Below are 21,555 nucleotides of genomic sequence, written 5' to 3' on the forward strand. Positions count from 1 at the left end.
CTTCTGAAGTGGCGATAGCACTGTTTGCATTGAAGTGTGCGTTCACGTTATCTTTCTGCGGTCTTATGTGCAGAATCTTGCCCAGTTCCATTCTTCACCCGCTCTCTATAAAGCATCTTAGACGTATCAAGGGTGCTGACTCATGAACCCCTTATGTTTTCATATAGTTTTTGTTCATTGTGCTGCCATTTGCCGAGAAGTAGCCGTCATTCCCCTTCTGACTTTAACAAGTACAGACAGAGAGGTACAGTTTGTGGATGTATTTTCCCTCACCATTAAAAGTGATGCTTCATGTGAGCAGAGAGTCATTTTCATTAAAAAGTAAACACAAAATCAATGGCCAGAGCAAATTAATTGCTCTGTGGCTCAGTTCACTCTTGTCTGAGTAAGTTGGCTTCACTCTCTTGTGCCTTAAATCTTCCCCACTCTGCCTATAAACATGATCGTCTCCCCTATTTAAAATCAGAAATAAGTCTTCTCTCACTCTGTTTAATTACTGTCCGTGCTGCTACTTTTTACCACAGAACCTCTTAAGCCAGTAGGCAATGCTTGCTGGCCCCATCGTTAATGGTTTCGTTACACTGGGGTAGATCCAGTGATGCTGTATGTGAGATGAAGATGCATCTTGCCTCTCCATCCCCATCTGAACAAAATGCGTTTCTGAGTACACTGGGGATGATGTACATTCTAAGAAGTACACACAGGCTCCTTTCTTACCTTTGTCATTGTTTCTTCTCTTCTAGGTATCTCAGTAACAAAGAAGACACATACATGTAAGTAATGCATTTTTTTTTTTGTCCAAAGTTTTCTGAAGAGTTGGAATTCGCATATGTCTGGCTGCTGTGGCCTTTCAAGTATAAACTAATGTTTCAGCTGTGATCCATGGTCAACAGAGGTCATACTTCTCTACCTGTAGTGGTCGGAAGTGGTACATCTCCACCAGTTTGTACTGAGTGTGTGTTAAAGAGAGTCTAGACATAGTGTGATAAATTCTAGCGATTCAAGCCACTCATCTTTAGAAAAACCATAAAATCTAGCCAGGAGGATCACTTAATTACTTACTGATCGCCCTTACTCTGGATCCTTCTTAGACAAGTTGGTATGTTTCTAGGAAACACCACCTTGATTTCTTTTAAGCTTTGGTCTCCTTTTCCTCACCACTAGTTCACGATTTAGGCCGTTTTGTACTTGTGTCTGTGGATCAGAGATACTGACCGGGAATCTAGGCGCTGCCGCTCGTGTGGCCTTTGGGGGCCCTGGTAAATGGCATGGGTAGTTTGATGTGGAAATGTGCGCTGGATTTATCCTCTGTATTCATTCCCACCTCTCAGGTTCAACTGCTTTCATCAATTGCCTTCATTTGAACTCCACCATAAGTTTACAAACTCACGTCAATGTAAAGTGTTGTGATCTGCATTCTGAGCAATGATGTTTGACTGTGCCTTGATCCTCAGGATGAAACCAATACGTCATTGATGGCAGGCAGTCAACTTTCACTGTACTTGACCAGCATATTATTTAGACTTTCAATTAAGAATGTCATTAGAATTTGATAACTCTTTTAGACCACAGATATGTGCTACCTACGAGATGTGTTTGGGCATCCTTCTAAGGCAAGCAATGGAGATATTTACGGCACAATTTAGGGCCGACAAAGACGTGTCCCCCAATTTTTCCTATTTATGCTTTGAAAATTTTTGATTTCATGTGAACCATTTGGAGGAAAAAAAAAATCTGTGTACCATCAAAGTAGTTTATCTTGTGCCTCAGTTGATTCTTGAAATCTGCTCTTGGGTTTGTCTGTCTGTCTATCTGTATTTGTAGAAAACAAACATAAAAAGCAAAAAAAACAAAAATCAAACAAAAAAAAAAACCAAAAGCAACCCCACCCAATTTGATGGTTGCCTGACTTTTAGGGCCCAGTCCTGCTGTCTCTCCACGTGGCTCTCCCGTGGGCTTCAGTGGAATGTTTGAGGAAAGAGGCAAAGCTCAGGCCCGTAATGGACACGTGCTCAGGACAGCACCTCGTCTCTCAACACACGGTTCCAGTTGGCTGTCCCTCCACCAGGGTAGTCTGTGGCCCTTAGCTTTTTGGGGGTTGTTTTGTTGTCGTCGTTGTTGTTGTTCTTGCTGTTGTCGGTGCATAATTGAGCTCATGATGACTGAGAGATTGACAGTGCAGGAGACTGAAGTCCTCTGTATATCCGCAGGGCAGGCATGGTACAGAGCGCTTCCTTGCACAGCCTTGCCCATGAGCTCGTCCCTGGCCTGGTGGGACCCACTCTAGAGGTGGTAAGTAATTCAGTCTTTCTGCTAGCTCAGTCCTGGGCCTCTCCTGAACAGGGGCGGATGATTGTGCCTACTGTTTATGGCGGTTTGGGGTATGGACTCCTGGCCACCTGGCAACATACAGAAAGCCGCTGACTGTTTGCATTATGACTTGGCTCCTGGATAAATGGACAAAAACCACTAGTTCAACTCCACTGGATACAAAGAATACCCCTCAACGAATAGCAGAGAGACCATAGATGTTACTTAATATAGAGACCATCCATCCATAAGGACCTTTAAGGAATTGTCATCCCTAAGGATAATTTCATTGGCCTATTGCAGAAATAATAACCCGTGGTTGGATTTAAATTCACGGAAGGATGTGGGTGACAGCATGAGAGTGGTAGCTAGTGAAAAACAAGTGGCACTCCAGTAACAGGCAATAGAACAGGTTGGTCTTTCAGCAGAGGCTTAATAAACTCTATCAGCTATACCTGCTTTAAAACAAAAGCAAGATATAGCCAGAGTGGGTAGATTTTGAGTGCCTTTCTAACTGTGAAAATCAGCAGGAAAATTCTTAGGGATTAAGCATAATGTAAATGTAGAAAGATTTAAAGCTTCCTTTATGTAGTTCAAATATTAAATTGATAGAAAGATTTAGATCAGAAGTCATCTTGGTTTTTGTGGCTGATATTTACATTCATGATTTGGGGGAGAGGGCCCAAAATAAAATGGCCCAATGACAAGTTGGGGAGAAAGCTCCTGAAAGGACAGTTGACACAAAACTTTGCCCATGCCAAGGAGAAATTGAATTGTCCAAGTTGCATGTTAGTGAAAGTCTTCTATGCCACGTAAACATGGAGATTGTTTTTGTCACCCAACTCAGCAGACAGCCCATCATATTTCTGATCTTAGCATCTCTACAGGCCCCACAACTGGTGAGGAGGAGGAAAATCAATCAGTTCTTTCTCTAATAACTATCACCCAAATGACTTCTTCTTTAGCATCTGTCGGATTTTTCTTGAAAAACTGAACTGTCTTAATTTGCTGATAAGTTTTCTTAAGATGTTAAATTTCAGCTCCTCTTAAATCATCTTGACATCTGCTCTTTTAAAAGTTTCACTGTCAGGGAAGTGTGCAAATTCATTTTTGGGCCGTCTCAAGACTTCCGATTTTAGCCAGGGTTCAGGAAACCTTGGTCAAGGCTTGACTACATAATCATCAACAGCTGAAGTCAGCTCACATTAGCAGTTTCAATCTGGGTTTCCTAACTGCCCGCACAGAGAGATTGTTCCACTTACAAATGAACATGTACAGTTGCAGAATATATTATCAGACCCGAGTGTCAGCTCACAGGTACACCAGTCAGAGGTGCAAGAACTACAAAATGAACCTGAATAGTTGTGACACTTGGTAATATTTTAGGCCACCTTGTTATCTGGAAAGTACAGGTATTGCTTCTTTAAAAAAATGCTTTGGGTGAGTTAAGCAAGAAATTCCCAGGAAAGGAAATCTGATTGTTAGCTTCAGAGAAATCCACAAGCATGGTCTTTGGAGAACACAGATTCTCCTGAGTTCCTGGGATAGGACCGTCAGTGTTTGTCATTAACTTCACTTGGCAGGTGGGGGAAGGCAAAGCTTGGGGCTTCTTGTACGAAGTCATCATGACCAATTGGTCAAGGAATTCTTACATTTGCAATGTTCTTCAGCTGTTGACAGGAAATGTTGCTGCTGGGTTTTGCTGTGTGAACATAAAAGAGAGTTTTTACTTGTGGGATAGGGATGTACTCGAGAAATTTTACACCGTGGTGTAGAATTTTAATTTAATTTTTGTGGTTGATTATATAGCACCTGTATTTGATTGGACACTTGCAAGACTGCTTTTGCTTTGTGATTCACAGGTTTGTTCTGGTCTCATTCCTGCCGTAATAGTACTGTGTGGATAAGTATCTTTCTCTTGGAATCAACTGCTGTCTTGGTTTTTATTAGTTGCCATATTTTATTATTTGCCAAATCTGTTAATTTGCTCCTGACTTCTTCATCTAATTCTGCATGGGTAGTTCTGCATTCACTAAAATGTTAGAAGATGGCATATATAGAGATGAAAAAGTGAAAAATACAACAGATAATAATCTTAGCTATTTCCAGCTACTGGGAAGTTTGGCATCATAGCTCATCACCTTAGGGAATCTATCAGCCGGCCACCAGAGTGCAGACCCGAAAGATACCTGGTCGGCCCCTGGATTGCTTCCAGAGTCAACAGACCATTGTCACTTCCTCCTGTTCTCATCCTTGTTTGTATTTCTTATTCTTTTTTGTAGAGTTTGTTTCTTATTGAATATGGTTGATTTACAATGTCATGTTAGTTTCAGGTGTACAGCACAGTGATTCAGATATAGATATAGATATAGATATCTATATCTATATCTATCTATCTATCTATCTATATATATATATCTTTTTCAGATCCTTATCCCTTATAGGTTATTATAAAATATCGAGTATAGTTTCCTGTGCTATAAAGTAGGTTCTTGTTGGTTATCTATTTTATATATCGTAGTGTGTATATGTTAATCCCAACCACCTAATTTATAATCCTAAATTATATTCCTTATTCTTCTTGTTTAAGGCTCTTCTGCTTGCTTTCTTCCACACTCGGGAACTTCCAAACATGTAAAAATTACAAGTTACTCCGTAAGCAATCAGGAAAATATGTCAGTTTAATCCAACTGAATGTCAGTTTTCCCTAGTAAATAGCAAAATCAAATATGCTTCTGAAGCTTCTGGAATTTTTAATCTTAACCCAAATAACCATTAAAAATGAATTTAGTACGTTTGCAAATGTTTGGTTGCAGCAGGCTCATGCCTAAGATGTAAACTTAAAGCACTGTATTATTTATAAAGAGATTTTGGTTCTCCAGAGTAAAAATATTTTAGTACAACTCAGAATATTTCTCTGAGAACTAATCCTTTGTATTTTTAAAGAAAAAAAAGTATTTATTGCAATCATTTAAAGTGGACTAGGTTAATGTATTCACTTCTTACCCCTAGAGGCTTGGCTTAAGTTTGACTTAGAGAAAATGAGTTTTGAGGCCTCGACCACCTCTCCTTGGGTATTTGCTGATATCACAAAACCAACCCAACAATTTGTCACAGTTGTTGCCGTTTACTCAGGAGGCCCAAGAAGTACAGTCGCCTTATTTTCTCGTTTTCTTTTCCTTTCCTTGAGGCTATTCCTTTTGGTTGCAGACTCTTAGCAACCCCAAACTTGGGGCTCACCCACATTATTTTCACAGTCCAGGAAAACTCAAGAACCATTCTTGGCAAAGCTAATGGAAGGTGCTTTGGTTATATAGTTAATAGGTTGCTGTGGCAACCCATGTGACCCATGGTGTGACTCACGGTGTGACTCACGGGAATTATAATTTCAGTTGCTGGCTGGATGTTTCATTAGGACAGACCTGAGAAATAGCCACACTCAAGTTCTTTCAGGAGGCTTTCATCCAGCTCCTGTCCACCCATTGACAAACAGTCACAAACTAGTACTCACAAAGTTGCCAGAAGATTCATCTCTTAGCTTGCAGACACTGAGCTTGCTGCCGATGGGGCATGACCAAAATACAAGTGCTGGCCTCTTCTAGAGCTAATCAGTGGACAATTGTTTATTGAGGACCTACTATGTACTGACAGGTTCTTTGCCCTCAAGGAGCTTGCAGACTAGGTTCAAAGTTGGGACTGCGGGAAAGTGAGGACACATAGTCACAGAAAATAATCTGAAAATACAAATGCTAAGTGTACCCTTTTCAGAAGATTTGGCTCATAAGCTGGAAAGCAGACTAAGCCGGAAATGTGGGAGAGGAGAGAAGAATTAGAGAGACCTCCAGGGTTCTGACACTGTGATCCAAGTGTACAAGAGCAATGAAGGGAAAGGTAAATATTTAACTCTAGGTGCTGAAAACTACTTTTGCTCCTCCTCTCCCCCTATTCTCACCCAGAGGAACATCTATGTCATTCCTTCAAGATCAGTCAGTCCAAGGAAGTAAAAATGCCCCGTGCTGTCTGGAGATGTTTGCCTTGTTTAGACTTGGCCTGTATATCTAGAGCCAAGCCTCTGAACTTAACAGGATTTCTCTGTCTCATCATATTAGGATATAAATGGATAGCACTTGGCCCTGCCAGTCAGTTCTTCCAAGGTAGAAGATTTGCATAGTCTTAAAATCCACAGTTCATGGTGGGGATCTGTGAATTCCATTTACAAATCTGAATAGTTACGGGCTTGGTGTGAGTTTGCTCTGATTCATAAGGTTTCTGAATAGGATTTGTGATGGGCATACTCTACTGATGTAACAGCATAGGTATATACTTTATAAGTATATACATATATACATATATATTGGTGTTTTAGAGGCAACTGAGGCTATAGTAGGGTCGGAGTAGTCATCTGGATCCCAGCAGATTGTTGAGTGGATTCATATTCACATCCACGAGAGCCATCTGCAATTTTCCTAATTGTTTGAGAGGCCCTTCCTTGTCAATAGTAGTAGAAAAGTTGGGGGTGGGAGAGGGATAAATTGGAAGATTGGGATTGACATGTACACACCACTATATATAAAATAGATAACTAATAAGGACCTACTGTATAGCACAGTGACCTCTACTCAATACTCTGTAATGGTCTATATGGGAAAATAACCCAAAAAAGAGTGGATGTATGTATATGTATAACTGATTCACTTTGCTGTCTACCTGAAATTAACACAACATTGTAAATCAACTATACTCCAATAAAAATTATAAAAAATTAATTGATTAAAAATCTGAATATTTAGCTAAGTGTTTCCATCAGAGCATCCAGTTGGTTCAAGTTTGCTGTTCATAGACCTCAGATTTGTGAATTGAATTTGGACAAAAAGTATTTGTGTTCTCATCTCAGAACATAGGTTCAAAAGGGTGTATTGAGATGGGGAATGGCTCTTTAAAATCCACCATCACCGCGAGAAAATAAAAATGCCTAGCCTACAAAGTACTGGTGTCTACTTGATGGATTTATTGTATATTTAATGAAACTCTTGTACATGATTGAGTTGATCTTTAAAGAAGGGCCGATGTCTTTTCAGGATTTTGTGTTACTTCGAGTTCAATAATAATAATAATAATAATAACAGTGTAATAATAATAAAAGTGGCGATAGGAAAGGTCCAGGTACCAGTAGTCGCTGTAGCAGCAACAAGAGCAGGAGCTACCACCTACTGCGCAGTTCTGATATTCCAGGCATTACGTTGAGCGCTTTACATGCATTATCTCATTTAATCTTCTCATCGGCCCCATGAGCTTTGTCCTACTTGTACCCCCAGTTTGGATGAGAAAACTTGTCTGAGGGGGTCAGTAACTTAACTTAGAGAAGTGAGAAAACTTGCAAACTCATCCAGCTGGAAATGGGCAGAGCCAGGACTCAGAGTAGATTGACTCCTTGCATGCACACGAGTACCACACTGTTATCTCCAATATCAGCATTAGGTAATCGTTGTGGAGCACTTACTAAGTGCTGGATGCTTCTCTAAGCACTTTGTACGTGTTAATTTATTTCATCTTTACCACAATCTTGTGAGGGAGGTGTTGCTACCATCCCCATTCTACAGGTGAAAACTGAGGCCCAGGGTTCTACAGCTAGCTGGTATGTGGTTGAGCCAGGGTTTAAAGCCAACCCACAGAGCCTACGATAAAGAACTTCATTCCTTAGAGTGGTCCTTCCACTTGAAAATATAAGAAGAAAGCCAAGCGAGCAGTCATTCCTACAATTGACTCAGGTTATCTTTTACCTTAGAACTATTTTACCTATAAAGGCTCCTAAGCTTGGTGAACCAACTGATTACGAGAAGGAGGTATGCTATTCCCACCATATGAAAAAGTTCATTTAAATCAGTTGACCTAAAATGATCATTACTTATCTTTTTGACAACCTAACCTCATTCATCAAAGAACTGACATCCATTTAACATCACTATTCATTCACCTCAACTGATTCCATAATAAAACAAGAGTTCAAAATGGTTATTTTTGCTTCTAAGATAGTTATGCCCCCCACACGAGTAGTAACATGTATTTCTTACAGCATGAACTCGTTTTCCACGGCAACAAAGCCTTTAACAGACATTAATGACATTTATAAGAAAATTGTACGTTAGCATTCTTTTGTCAGATCAACTTGATAATCCATGTATAACTTTCACTGCCACTAAGAGGTAGTATGATTCAGGATACTGTGGTTTCCCTGAAACCTAACCAAAAACAAACAAACACAACCATGAAAGCTAAAAGTTCCTTAGGGAACTGAAATATATATCAAAAGGATGCATAAGAGAATTAAGCATCTAGGTTTCAAGTACGCTTGAGAGTACATGAATTTAGGATTGGATTTACAGTTACACCAACTTCTCTCTTTATTGAGATCTGCGTCCAAAGGACTGAAAACTGAGGAGCAGCAGAGATGTCAACGTGTTTGAAATATGAAGAAAGTTATTGGTCTACATTCACTTGCTTTATGAATTATACAAAAAATTTTACACTAGGTCTATCAACTACACTTCCAGGAAGTTAGTGTATTTGTAGTCACATGGTCCTTTTGATTATAATTGATGTCCATATCTGCACAAACGGTGACTTTTTCATTTCCACGCATTCAGTTACCCTTTTTCCTGTGACTGCCCGAGATTCCTCACAGTGAAATGTTCTCCACCCACTTCACCTCCACCTCTGGGTAAACATTTTTCCTATGTAGGAGTGATAGCTCTTTACCTTGTTTGACTTTGTTGAACTCGTAGGCATAGAGTTTAGCTCCTAATGTCTTAAATAGTTAACAGCCGAGCGTAACGATTAGAGGGCATATTGAAGAGAAGAGCAAAAAATGCAAGAATGTGCAAGATTCAGGTTTGGATTCAGTGAAAGAGACTTAATCCATACATCTTTTATTATAATTTTTTTGTTTTAGAGGAGAGAAGGAGCAGGCTATATGGTGGATGATCCAGATACCTGTTATACTGGAATCTAAGGAAGGAAGGCTGGAAAGCAGACCACAGCCAATCCCTGTACAAAGGGCAGGCGGCTGGGAGTCAGAAAGATTTTATTAGCTGAATATTTCTAACCCCTTCTCTGTGTCTGGCAGTGTGTTAGGCACAGTGTAAAATAGAAAGTTCAACTCAATCCTCACACTCCAATAGTTTACATCTGAGGAGGACGGATAGACCCACTTGAGGAACTTTTAGTAATGAAAGAATTGCAGGAGACTGCAGGCCTGTGATTCAGTTGGATTGTCTGAGTAGAGAACACAGCTGGGGAGCTGAGCTGGATCTGGAAGGGTAGCGAGGTGTAGGTGTGATCAGGTAGATTGATGGAGGACTTGGAGGGGGGAGGGGCGTTGTATAGACCTGTCTGACTACAGTAGAGTATTAATAAGAAAAAAAGAGGACGTGGACAACAGAGGTAAGGTTTTGGCTTTATCTCATAACCAGCGGGGAGCCACAGAATGGGTGTGAAAAATACAGTGACCTGTAAACAGTGTTTTTATTGCTGTCATTTAGTGAGCATCATAGCAATCACAGGTTCCATACTTCATTCCCTTCTCTGAACTCAGACAAAATTCTTATCCTCAGATCGAGGTTCTTTTCTGGTCTTTCCTCTGATCACCTGTGTAGAAAGTGCTTCTTGACCAGGAAAGATCTAGTCCAAAAAGAGAAGGCTGTTCTAATTATTAAAGCAAAAGCGTTTCATTTTTTTCCTCCATCTTCCCAGTTTGAAGGTCTAATTGTCAGACCAGTGCTTGCCATTTCATTAAAATCAGAGGAATGAAGCAAGCAGTGAAACTTGAAAACTACATATGCACTTTGAATTGCGTGGCTAATGGTTCTTTTTGCTTTCTTTCCTTCCTGCTGCTAATTGGCTGGAGACGGCTGTAATATACTAGGACTCGGCCACACGTAGCTTTCCAAACATTTGAACCCCGCATGCCCAGTCTTGCTCACTCCTTACGTAAAGTAAACTGCATTATTATTTTTTCATAAGCACAAAGAACTATTTCCCTTACATAGCTGGACAGTACAGTTAGAAGATAATGATACTCCCTTTTCTCTTTGTTGGTCTTTCTTCATTTTCCAAGAACGAGTTTCTATTGTTTCACTTAACACCAAGGTTCAGATGAGGCTTTCTGTTGGCTGCATATTCAGAAAAGTCTTCCGTGTATAATGAACCGAATCACGTTAATTTATCTGTCTCTCTCCACCCTGTCTTTTTGTGTTGACAAAACTGAATATTCACTTCCTCTCACCAAGTTGGGGTGTCAGGATAATTGATTGTTACCAGTCTCTGCTGTTCTTAGACAGGATAACACCAGTGCCTCTAGAGAACAGGTGAAAACTAAACTCTGTCCCCCGAGGCCAATGAAATAGCTGTTTGGTCCCTTGTGTGAAACTTCCTAATAACTTAACTGGGCAGCCTCTGGGTCCCTGGAGGCTTTCTCCACCAGAGTATTCCCTTTCTTTGTTAAGATTGCTTATTAAAAATGATTTTATAATGAAGTTGCCTCAAATAGCAGCTCTTTTCCTGGTTGTCCTTGAAGCTGTGGTGAAGAATCTTAGAGACAACTGTCTAGGGTTTTCCTCCTTGTTAAAAACTTCTCTCTTACCACTGTTACTCTTGATTTTTAAGGAGACAAAGTCTAACTGACACAAGTCCCTCTCCGGTTGATTATGTCGCTTAAAATCCTGTGCAAGGCATTATTGCTAGTTTAGCTTGTCATTCGGGCTCAGGAATCGAATTGATCTACATGGATTCAGGCAGGACATTTAAGTCTGCGGTGGGAACAAGGCTGTCGGGCTTCCCCGGGAAAGCAGCAGCCCAGGAACACGATTGCTAACTCTGCCCCAACTCCATCAAAACAATGATTTCCAATTATTTTATTTCTTTGGTCCTAGGTGTCTCCTATCTGCAAATTAACCACTTTCCTGCCACAAGGGACTGTCGTGAAGCGGAATCAAATAGTAATAAAAAATCAGTGTTGCATTCTTTGCTACCCATATACTGTATAAATGCAAAGACTTCTGATAAGTGTGGGCAGTTAGGAGAAAAATCACTTTTTGGTTGTTCACATCATCAGCTTGGCTTCCTGGCTTGAAAGAGCTTCGATATGCTGGTCTATTTAACATGAAGAATGATAAAGCAGTTGTCAGTAAGGCTCACCATTGGAAACGTGTTCTTCAGACTTGGTCTCCCAGTGGCCAGACGACTCAGGAAACAACAAACTGTATAAAGCTGTTCGTGACAGATTCAGCTTGGAATACTTTTCTAACTTTAAGGCTTGTCAGGCAGTAAATCTGCAGCAGAGTACTCAAGATGCAGCTTGGCACTCCTCTTGCTTTGCTGTGTGAATATAGTAGAACACCAATAATAAGAAGGACTGTTGTGAATCTCCTAGTGGAGAGATCAGTCTTGTCTCATGGTGCTAGGGTTGTGTGCTAAGAACATGCCTTGGCTAAATTCTGTTCTCTGAGACCAGGTATATTAGAAAATACTACCTTTCCATTCAGCAGTTCCTACTCCCTCCTCCCCCATATAAAAAGAAAAGAAAAAGAAAAACTATGGCCTGCTTTGGGATTCCACTGTCAGCAGGATCTTCTTATTCTACCTCCTTAATGACCTTCTAGGGTTCTCCATTGCCTGAGGAGTCTAAACTACTTAATATGGCAAACAAGGCCCTTCACAACCTGGTCTTAATCTTTCCATTGCTCTTTCCTTGACTTCTATGCCAGCAGTTTTTGCCACACTGAATGACTAGTTCCTAGAAGACTCTGTGTGTGGGTATGTCTCAGCGCCTTTGGTTCTACTGTATTACCTTGTTTGTCCAGGAATGTCTTTTGCCAACTTCTGCACCCGTGGAAGTCTTACTGCTCCACCAAAGGCCAACACAAATAGCAACTTCCATGCAAAGCCTTCTCCAACCCTACCTTGTTAAATTAATTGCTGCAGTTCCTTTGCTCCCACAGGACATTGTTAAGGTGACAGTACAGAAAATATATTATAGAATAGTTGTGGTTCTGTAGCTTTGTCCCACTAGATATGCTTTAATTATCTTGGTATATCTTGGACTTAGCAGAGTGATTGGTATCTACTATGTGCTCAATTAATTTCTGTAGACTTGATGTGTGTGTGTGTGCGTGTGCACGTGTGTGTGTACATACACAATTTTATGACCACTCTTCTTGCACATTTGAATATGGAGGAAAATAATCATCTTTTCCTTGTTAACAGCTATAAGGAAGAACAGATATTTATCATGTGAAACTATATTGTGAGATTTGTACTATATTACTTTGGAAACCAATGCTACAACTCAAAGGGCTTCTTGATGTCTGACAATTTACCCTACGTATTTTGAGTCTCAGTTTTAGGACTGCTTGCTTTTTTTTTTTTTTAAGTTGATCAAACTGCTCTGTTTCATGTTTTTAAATTTTTTTAATTGAAGTAGAGTTGATTTATAGGACTGCTTGCTTTAAAGTTTCTGTTAGCAGTTTGTAAGATTTAAATCAGAATCTCATCCAGAAAATTTAAAAATATTGTTATATCATCTAAAGATGAAGAATGTGTGACCCCTTAGATACCATTTGTTTGCATTATCCGTACAAGATTTTATAAAGGAAAGAGACATTTTCAGTTACCATTGGCATCTATGTAAATGCAAAGGAGAAAACCACCTACTAGAGAAGAGAACTGGCTGATCTTTCCAAGAATGGAGGGTATATTCTGTCAAGGGAAACATCCTGTATTTGTCTGGTCTCTAGAGGAAAAGGTGATCCTGATATGTTAAAGAATCTGGGAAGCAGATGTTCTGATAATCCTAGATTACTTACTGAATCTTAAAGTAAATTCTGAAAAGAAATGACATTTATTTATTCAAGGTCAGAACATGTGACATTGCTATGTTTGTCTGGTCTGGAATGTAAGTATGTTCCCTTAACTTAGCAGGGACAATTGATTTCAAAACCATTGTCCACTTCATAAGTAGCTGCATACAACCATGGTTTCTGTCTGCTATTCCTTAGAACTGTCTGTCTTTTAAGCTTTATGTGCAGCTTCCTCCCCACTTTTGTTTGTAACTTTTACTTGAGTCAAAACATGAGGAGCAAAATTATCCCCTGCAGTATCAATTCCTTGAGTGGAAAGCTTGCTTACAAATGAGAGGATGAGACGTGACCCAATAAAAGAATCTATTTTAATTTTAATTTATTTCCTGATGGCCTTTTATGCCTCCTTAGGCGATAACCTAACCAATTCCACCTTAACACTGATTTTTTTTCTTCCAAGGTCAAAAAGCACTTTAGAATGATTATAATCAGAGAATAAAAGTCCTTTGCCTCTAATGTAAAGTCCATCCCTTCATATGAAATCTAAATCCTAGTTATCTCAGCTTCACAATAATTCTTCTGTCATTATGCATCTATTAACAAGCTCAATGACAACAGGATGAACTTATGAGATCTTTAGGGACTCGGAAGTTGCTTTTTCATAGAAACACCATCTCTGGTAGTCTCTTTCATCCCTTTCCTTTCTCAGATGGGAGTTTTTAATAACGCAGGGAGAGGAGCTATCTTCATTTCGTGCTGCAGTTTCACACAGCAAAGTGCAATCAAGGTAGAAACGGTCCTAAAAGGCAGCTGAACCTATGGTTTTCCAGGTTGGAAAAGGAAAAGCTGTTATGCAATCACACATACATACACACCACCATCCCTCCCCTCCGCCCCACCACCCCCCCGCAAAAAAAAAAAGAGTTCTGACTGATATCTCTAAATCAAAGAACTTTCCATGCCCTGATTTGTGGAAGTTACCTAATCCTGTGTATAATTGGGGTGATTTGAGAGATGGGAAAATGTTCTCATTTTCATTATGGGAGCCACTGGGGGACAGTATCATTTAAAGACTATGTTTTTATTGCCCTAAATTGCTTTACCTGATATTCTATTGATGTGTTTCTCTTAAGTTAGGTTTCTAATGAATAAAATGACCAATATGGGTCCCATTCTCACAGATTCTCCTAGTGCTTAAGCTACTCTTTAATGGTCAATCTATCCCAGAGTCTCACTTACAGGGAAGAATTCTAAAGGGTTGGGTTAACTCCTAACCCAAGAGAGAAGAGCCAACTTCTAACATTCTGCATACGGCCAAAGCATCCACATACTGTCCATGATTTGTCTGTATTAATACAATAGTAAAACCTCATCATGAAATTTCTTATATGGTATGATCACCATTAAGTGAGCTCACCTTGCAATGCCAAACTTAGGAAACTTCTGGAACCGACCCTCTTGGCATCAAGGCTAGGCTGGGACTACCTCACACTGAAGAAAGTGAAGTTCTACCATATTCTCATCTAAAAACTCATCATTATTCCCAACTTGTCGCTCCATTAAAGTATTCTTAAATAAGTGGATATCTTAGATCGGGTTCCCCAGAAAATGGACTCGGAGACGCTGAGATTTATGTACAGAAAGCTGACTGGGGAGTGCACTTAGGAACAACACCTATAAGGAGTGAAGGAAGCTGGATTGGACAGGAGAAACTGAACTGTCATACAGTTGCGACCAGAGTTTGGCAGATGCCACAGAGAGATCAGAAGCAGGGATACAGCCTTTGAGAGATGTCCCAGATGGAGGCAAAGGGACTGGATAGTTTACCCTGCATCAAACCAGACACTGGATGCCAGCTGCCCCCAGGGAAGGGCATCATCTTGGGCAAGGCAGCTCCCTTTAGCTAAAGATGAGGCTCAGAAAATGACTCAGCTGTGAGCCACTGGCAGTCAACACTTTGGGCCAGAGGGGAAATAAGGGCTTCAATCCTGAAGGGAGGGATCTGGGTGGCACACCATAACATCACTGCAGGGGAGCCAAAATGGACATTAAATTTAACTTTTGTGAAAAGCATGTTTTCTTTATTTAAAATGACACACATTTTATTGCTTAGCTAGGATTTAAACTAATAAAATATATGCTTGGCCTCAGCATTATGGTATACCAGAATTGCAAATGCTAAAGAAAAAAAAAATTTTTTTTTCTGTTGAATAAGGTTCTTCGTTAGAATTTCTGGTCCTGGATATGTGCATTAGAAATCATGTGTGTGCAGTTCCATATAATGTATTATTTTTCCACACATGGACATTCCAGACAGTTCATACGTTTTTCTCAATTATAAAAATAAATAAGACATTTCCATCTCTTTGGGCTCATGTGAAATGTATTCATATAGGAACAAAGAACATGCCTGAAAAGAACTAGTTATACATATTACGTGTTACTTTTCAGATTTTAACAGTCTGCTACTGTTTTATAATTGAGATACAGTATCTGAAATATTTTGCAGGGCTGATTTATGTACATAATGTCTCTCTTTTTAGTGGCTTATGGGACTCCACCCTCATTTTGCCTGTTAGCACCTACTTGCCCAATAAACTCAGAATTAAGTTGGAGATTAGTGGTGGCTGTCAGTGATGAGGACCATCCTGAGCCAATAATCCCAGCCCCCAACTGCTGTCATGGAAGAAAAGCTTCTCAATAGGAATTAGTGATGGAGTACAGAATGAATTTTAGTTTCATTCCTTAAAATCTCAACATAACCTCTGATTTAGCAAATTTTGACTTCAATTTTACTTCTAAGAATGAGAGATCCCATTCTGAGAAAATCCAAACTGTCTTCACGGAGTATTATAAATGGAAGGAAAGACCTAAGTGTTTCCACTCTTTTCACCTTGGTTCAAAATAATCCCCCCAACACGAACCCCAACCTTCTAAAGCCCCAGCTTTTTCTTCATGTGTTTCTGAGGTTTCCACAGTTCAGAATACCCCTATTCCCTCCAGAGCCAGAAGCTCAAGACACCTTGCAGATCTGAACAGGAGCTTTCCAGTTTCACAGATGCTGAAGGTATACATTTCTGAACGTGTCGAGTTCAGATGGAGTCAGGGTTTATCTCAGTGGAATTCAATCTTCATGGATTTCCACGGTTTAGCTTCTGTGCCTCTGCCTTGGAAAAGAGGGCCCCTTTCAGGCTGATGGTGAAGTTAATTCAGATTATTCTTTCCCTTATTCAAAGAGAATTAATAGATTGCAGCAACACTTTACCTTGTCTAAAAGCTTCCATGGTTCCAAAAGCTCCTACCTGGGAAAATCCCCAGCCATTATTTTGGAGATCCCTGTGTCTGAGGCCTTGTGAAAGGAATTCTGAAGCTGCCCGTGAGTGTCAATGGCAGCCTGATCAGTCTGCCCTGGGTATTACCATAATAATTACAAGGTCCTCACAGATGGCAGCTTTTCAAGTGGCAAAATCATTGGAAGGATAGTCTCCCACAACTGGCTCTTGGGAGAGGAATCCCATATATATATCAAGTAACCCATCTAAATTTGCCATTTCACAGATTATGTCTGACCCAAACCATCCCATTGCATGAGCTGTGAATCCACACGACTTCTTTACAATACATGCTGATAGTTAGTGCAAATCACAGTGATTTTTTTTTTATATATAAAGGTAGCTAAGGAGCTGACATGTAAAGTAATTGCTGTTTTCAATGGACAGGATGAATCTGCTCCTTAACTTTTTCCTGGAAAAAAAATAGCTCCGTAATTTTTTTTTTGCCAGAATTTGTGAGCGATTCACATTCCTGTCAATTACACGCCCTGATTACGTAGTACAACCACCAGGCAGCTGTCCAGGAAAACACAAGTCTGAAAATGCTTCTGTTTTAAGAAAATTAAATTCATGGTTGCTCCTCGTGTGGGCATGTGCAGCAGGCAGGACGCTTCCACTTTCTGGCCAAGGAAAGGGATAAGGCCTTGCCTACTTCACCTGGATTCAATAGCCACTCTGACATCTTGAGATCTTGATATCAATGCCCCACTGCAGGGCTTGGTTTTGGTTTCTAAATAGTCTTGTTTGTTTGTTTGTTTCAGTGTGTGTTATAAAACACAGACTCGTGTTATAAAACAGTGTTTCTAGTTATGAATCACAGCAGCTCCTGTGTATTACCAGAGAGGCCTGAATAGAGAAATTGTTCACCTTCCTCCTTCCCAAAAGTCAGAGTCTATGACAGTTTAGGGCTCCTAGCCCTATTTACAAAGCCGGGCTCTTTGTTGCTGTGTTCCTTCAGATGTGTCTTTTTCGAAGTAGAGATGAAGCTACAGATGAAAATGCTACATTTGCTGTTGGGCCGCTTTACAGTTTAGGACATTCAGCTTTTATATGGGTAAAATAAAGGCCACTAGGGTTTGTCAGATGGGATTCTTCCTGGGAATGTTATAAAGTTTAACAAAATAGCTTTAAAGCATGCAGTTAAAGTTGCCCAAATTGTTTACGCGTTTGAGAAAACTATGAGAATTACTTGATATCTTTCCAGTTGTGAGTCTTTAACTACATTTGTATCTGCTTCATAGAATAGGACATTTCAAATAATGAAATATTAAGTAGCGATGAAAGTGGCCTTCACATTATCTGTGTCCAGATACACTGTGTCTAAGTAATGGTAGCGTCTAAAAGAAATATTTAAAAGACAAAGAATTGTGACCTGGGTGAAATCAGTTTCGCCTCTGCCCTGAAAAAGATTTTTTTTAGGTGGTTGATGAAGTTTGAATATGAACTGGTATCTTAGATGATGTTAAGGGATTTTTTACAATATTGTCAGCCATAATAATGACCTGGCAGTTGTTTCTGTTTGTTTTTGTTTTTGTTTTTGTTTTAATCTCTATCAGTTAGAGATGAGTACTGAAATCATTAGGGGGTAAAATGACGAGATGTCTGAGATTTACTTCAAAATGCTCCAGAAAGAAAGTAAATTGGGGATAGGTGAAACGAGAGTGACCAAATGTTTTACCAGGGAGGAAAGGAGGAGTACATAGAGATGTGTTATACTATTCAATTTTTTAATAAGCTTGAAATTTTTTTTAATAGATTAACTTTTTTTCACCTTCTTGTCTGTGATTTATAAGCTGATTACTTTTACGTTGGAGGTTTGACCACCTTGGATAATTAGTCTTTAAGGAGAACGAGGTGACACTGATGAGCTTGTCAAATTCAGGAAGCTGATAATAATCTCTTAAAATCCATGCTTTGCTATAAAAATTATGCATGAACTGTTAGCAGGCATGTAAGAAATATTACCTTTTATATTAAGGTTCCCTCACCTTCACTTCAGGTAGGAAAAAGGTATGAGCGTTAGTTGCTCTGTTTTTAAATCTCTTCAATGTTATGGTCATAGAGGCCCAGATTTGAGAGTTGAATGGATCAGAGAGTTAGTTCATTTGGTGGTCCCCACCTCCAATATTTGAGATGAGGACAGTTTCTCAGGGAAGTAGAAAGTGTCATGTTCAAAGTCAGTTGTCTTGTTCAAAGTCAGTTCCAGTTGCTTTTACAGAAGTGGAAGCAAGACTGGAACCCTTGGAAACCAGTACCCTTTTCTACTCTTATCATGCTACCTCAATCTTGTCCTTTAAAATACTCATTAACAATCTACTCTCTGGGGATCAAAGCAGTTTTCTAAATCCAGACCAGTGACTGTGAGTCAGATGTTCATGCCAGGTAGTGTGGCCCCAAATTATCTTTTCTTTTATTGAATACCATTTCCAAGTTGTGTGATAAGTCCCAGAAGTGCTAATGTTTAATTCTGTTCTTGTTAATGCTCTGCAGCAGGTTTGCAGCCTGTTCTTCCCCCTCTGGCTTTTCATAGACTTTCCGTCAAGGAAGGGTCAATATACTCAAATGACAGTCCAGGCTGACAGGAAGATACACTTGGCCTAGTGATTCCACAAGAACCGTCAGCCTCTGCTATAAAGCCTTTCCCAAGGCCTTTTGTAATGTAAGCTGAAATTCCAAACATCACAATTGAAATAGGGATGTTTTTCTCTAAATAGAAACATTGATCCTGTTTAGCATTTGTGGCCAAAATCTTTTAAGCACAAACTTCCCTGCTAAATTTTCTCTTCTTTGCATAGTACGTAATAGCAGCTCATTGGGATAAAGTAGAAGATCAGACTGGCATTTATAAAATAATTTTTACCCAGTCTTTTCAAGAGTTTTACAAAGAGCAACCTCTGATTCCTAAAAACATGGTTATACAAGTAGATAGGAAAATAGAAATAGAGACAGAAGGACTGCCCTGTTGGTGTGGTCTGTGAGGAAACCAGCCACTGGGTTTGCGTGTTCATTCAGGAATTGCCCTGCGCTTACTGACCTCCTAATGTGTAGAAAGCACTGGGGACAGAGAATCTCTATCACTACCACCACCCCCTTTTTTTGGAGGAGGCAGGGGTACAGAGACAGAAAAGTACACAAATGCAGGATCTAAGTGCTTTGGAGGCAAGTAATAAGGAAACAGATGACCTAGGACACCCCCCTGCAAACTGGGGGCTCCTGGAAATCACCTGGGGTGAAGATGTAGCTAAGTAATATTTCAGAGCATGAAGGAAGGTGAAGGAAGAGCTGAGAGAACATTCCAGGCAGAGGTAGATGGGAGTACGGTGCACAAACGTGGCTCTTTGTCTTGTCCAAGGTATACTTAATCCCGAGGAATTGAAAAATTCATTTCAACTTTTCCTTTTTTTTCTCAAATTATACCTACTAAAAGACATCTACTTAACTTTCTAGAACTCAAGATAACGATCCTGTAGAGGAGTCTATCTTTGGACAAATGAAAACAGGGAAGTGCTTGGTTTCAGTAACAGGCTCCCAAGAAGTTTTTGAAGGGTTCCCGCTCTGGCTCAGCTTTTCAAGAATTGGCTTTGTTGTCAATACAGGGAGGTTTGTTCCTTTTTCAGGCCTTTGAATGCCACATAATCTGACAGGGGAATAACTCCTCCAGTCCTTGAGGGGCAAAAGAATCAGCTTCCCTTGGTTTTATTCATGGAAATATGGTTTGTCCCATTGTCCAAAGCTGCTTGTGGGTTCCTAGCTGGTTGTTGTCATGGAGAGGGCCTGTTTCTTCTGTGGGGTTGGCAGAAGCATCATTAGCTACAGTTAGACCCACCGAGATGCCCATATCCAAAATGAAAGGAGAAGGAAGGGGAAGATGAAGAGAAGGGAGTGGAGGAGGAGGAGGGGGAGTGAGGAGGGAGAGAAGGAGAAGTAGGAAACGCACAGGTAGCATCTGAGCTCATCCAGGGACTTTGTTCATGAGCTGACCTCCGACCAGGCAATCCGTAGACAAGGCCTTTTAACTTTGTTCAGGAAACTCTGGAGATTTGTGGTTTCTAATATTCACGGTGCTGTGTGCCAACCCACATAGCCAGTTCTGCAAGCAACTAGTGCTGCAAACACATGACCCATATTTCTCACAAATCCCACTATTCAATGGTCTTTCTTTTCTTCTAATTATACCCAAAAGAGAGTCTCTAGTGGGTAATAATCTCTCTTTGCTAATACTTTGTAGTTGGGTTCCAAACCAAGAGCTTTCCTCTATCACAGCTTGAGTGTGTTATTTTTATTTTAGAGCCAGCCACGACTAATAGGGAGGAGAGAGTGTCTTGGCCTCCTCAGGTGGTGGTCAGTGGATTTATCCTTTACTCGTCCTTCCTTTTTGACCCAGTGCCTTCTTTGGTTTGGCTTTCCTGGATAGACAGGAGATACCTGCCCAGAAGATCTCATCCAATGTGCATTGTGTGGTCTGGCTTGGTTGTTTGTTTTTTCAAATCAGATACCCAAATACGGTGTTTTGTAAAATCCTTTACTAAGTTAAAGTCCAAATACTTGGTTTCAAGGAATCTTGGAGAAAGGAAGAATTTCACTATTTCACAAGTGTGATTACTATAATAAAAAAAACTGAAAAAAATGTTCAGGGGTCAGTGACTTAAAGATTCCTTTTTAATCTCTACCACTTTAGTAGAGCCTATCTCTGTTTGCTTTGTGTCATAATTTATATGTATATGTGTTATCGCCCCTGCTAGACCATAAACACCTTGAAAGCAAGATGGGTGTCTATTTTTATGTGCTTCAAACTTGTACCATCATCTGATGACGCAAGGCAGGTGGATATGCATATTGGGTTCAGGACTCAGAAGGCCTGGGCCCCATTGCCAGAGAAATGTTGTTATTTCCTAGCCAGTGTGATCTGGGAAATGCCCCCTGGGCCTCAGTTTTCCTCATCTGTGAAGTAAAGAAGCAGGACTAGATGATCCCCAAGGCCTCTTCCTTTCTAAATTGTGACCTTAAGAGACAGCCATATCTTAAATTGGGAGAACTAGAGTTATTTTTAGTCATTATCA

General features: G+C 40.1%; 1 protein-coding gene across 1 annotated transcript in view; it reads left to right on the forward strand.

Annotated features, from left to right (window-relative positions):
• Positions 1-21,555, forward strand: part of LOC133085142 (nuclear receptor ROR-alpha) — a 593,802-nt gene that overhangs the window by 414,689 nt on the left and 157,558 nt on the right. The window contains exon 2 of the mRNA XM_061182048.1: positions 744-773. The gene's annotated coding sequence lies outside the window, so the exon portion shown is untranslated. The remainder of the gene's footprint in view (positions 1-743; positions 774-21,555) is intronic.

Source organism: Eubalaena glacialis, chromosome 2 (genome assembly GCF_028564815.1).
Source record: "Eubalaena glacialis isolate mEubGla1 chromosome 2, mEubGla1.1.hap2.+ XY, whole genome shotgun sequence".
NCBI lineage: Eukaryota > Metazoa > Chordata > Mammalia > Artiodactyla > Balaenidae > Eubalaena > Eubalaena glacialis.